The sequence below is a fragment of the Emys orbicularis genome, chromosome 1, assembly GCF_028017835.1.
Source record: "Emys orbicularis isolate rEmyOrb1 chromosome 1, rEmyOrb1.hap1, whole genome shotgun sequence".
NCBI lineage: Eukaryota > Metazoa > Chordata > Testudines > Emydidae > Emys > Emys orbicularis.
Genome location: NC_088683.1, coordinates 371,155,354 through 371,157,700, shown reverse-complemented (window position 1 = coordinate 371,157,700; position 2,347 = coordinate 371,155,354). Strand labels below are relative to the sequence as shown.

The 2,347-nt window shown below is 48.7% G+C and overlaps 1 pseudogene; it reads right to left on the bottom strand.

Annotated features, from left to right (window-relative positions):
* Positions 1 to 422: 422 nt before the first annotated feature.
* LOC135884060 (olfactory receptor 52E2-like) lies at positions 423 to 1,371 on the bottom strand (annotated as a pseudogene).
* Between the last annotated feature and the right edge of the window lie 976 nt (positions 1,372 to 2,347).

The window sequence follows — 2,347 nt, the reverse complement described above, 5'->3', positions numbered from 1 at the left end:
GATGTGTCATTTATCTCCCTCCCTGTGAGCTACAGAACCCACCCCAGGCTCTGCCCGACAACCGATGATCCCAGGTATCCCAGCTAACAAAGGGGATTATCCTACAGCCTCTCTCAGCTGTTGTCCTAGGGAGAGAAAAGGGGGAGAAGGAAGCTGTGCTATGAGGGAAGAGGACAGGCCAGGGGCAGGGCATCAGGGGTCTAGTTACCAGCAATAAGAAAGGTGGAAGCCCTATGAGTTAATGAGTTCTACACAAATGAATTCCCTAGTTTGTCACCATGAGACAGCACAGTAAGGCCAGGAAAGGGTTTCATGTATCTTTGACTGCATTGTCAGTGATTCAGGGGAAAGGGCCCAGCACCATGTTACCAGCCAGTTCTTCATGGAGCTCGGTCTAAGAACCAGAGCACCAGGAGAAAAGTTTAGGTCCCTTTATGAGTAAAGAGCCGGAGCAGCCTGGCCCGGATCTGTTTGGTCCTCACCCCATAGATAATGGGGTTTAGCATGGGGGGCATCAGAAGGTAAACGCTGGCAATGAGAACGTGGAAATGCAGGGCCATATTCTTGCCAAACCGGTACGTGAGGGCGGAGAAGAGACATGGGATGTAGAAGGCTAAAATGACACAGAGGTGGGAGCCGCAGGTCCCAAAAGTCTTGAGACGGGCATCCTTTGTGGGGAGGCTAAAGATGGCCCTGAGGATCTGGGTATAGGACACAGCAATAAAAAACTGATCCAGACCTAATGAACAGAATACCACAGAGAGGCTGTAGTAATTACTGACATGGATTTCGGTGCAGGCCAGCTTCACCACAGCCATGTGCTCGCAGTATGAGTGGGGTATGATGTTTTGTTCTGCAATATGGCCACTGCCTTGCCACTAGAATAAAGGGGAGCACGAGCATGCCACCACGCATCACCATGCCCAGGCCGATCTTGACCACCATGGAGTTTGTCAGGATGATTGAATGTCTCAGGGGATCACAGATGGCCACATAGCGATCAAAAGCCATGGCCACAAAGATCCCAGACTCAGTTACTAAGAAGCAGTGAAGGAAGTACATCTGGGTGAGGCAGGCACTGAAATTGATCTCTCTGGAATTGAACCAGAAGATGCTCAGCATTTTTGGCAGGGTGGATGTGGACAGGACCAGGTCGGTGATGGCCAGCATGCAGAGGAAATAGTACATGGGCTTATGGAGGCTCTGCTCCATCTTCACAATGAAGAGAATGCTGAAGTTCCCCAAGATGGCTATGACATACATGATGCTGAAGGGGATGGAGATCCAGACGTGAGCCACCTCCAGGCCAGGAATGCCCACCAGGATGAAGATAGAGGGGTTGGTGAAGTTGGTTGTGTTGGAATTTGACATGAAGTAGGGGAGAGTGTGTCCAGCTCTGAGGCAGAACGGTGTCTCCTGGATGTACCATATGTTTCCCTCGCTTTGTTTATGCGCCCAGGATCAAGGGTTATGATCGCAGTGCAAATGCCTGGATGGAGAGACAATAATAATATTAGACATTACATGCACTATGTGGGGGGGGGGGGAGTTCATGAGTTAAACAGATTGGTTGCACTTCACACATTGAAAAATGACATTTTTCTTATTCAGTGAAATAAATTATGAACTGACCCTATTAATAGCAATTCTATATTTTATGATGCTCCATGCATCAATAGTTCCCACACATTGTGGAGGGGAAAACGTTAATAGGCAGCAGCAGTAAATAGGAGTGGGGATACTTGCTTTGTATGCATGAAGTGCAAGCTGGTCTCCATATTGGAAGAAAAGGTTAAAGGACTAGCGAACCAAGTATCAACCCTGCATTCCATCAGAGAAAATGAAGATTTTCTGGATAGACGTCAGTGTTTGGTTCTGGAAGCACAACATGCCAAAGAATCAGAGAGTGTAGCACAGAACGGGGAAGAATACTGGCAGCATGTGACCTCCAGAAGAAGGAAGAGGAGAACCTATGTACCCCCAATGTAGACAGAGGTGTGAAACCTTTTTCAGGCTCTCTGCACAGGTATTACTGCGTAGAAATATTTGGAAGAGCCATCTGAGTGAAGCGATCAGAAGGAGACCCCATTGTCCGGAAGCCATGGGATGCATTGTCCTAGGGATGGAGGTTCCATGACCACCACTCCAAAGAGGAGAAGGCGGGTGATGGTGGTCAGTGACTCCCTCCTAAGGGGGACAGAGTCATCCGTCTGCTGACCAGACAGGGAGACTAGAGAAGTGTACTGCTTGCCTGGAGCTATAATCCAGGATGTGATGGAGTGTTTGCTGATACTGATCAAGAACTTGGACTGCTATCCCTTCCTACTTCTCCGTGTGATGAAACTGC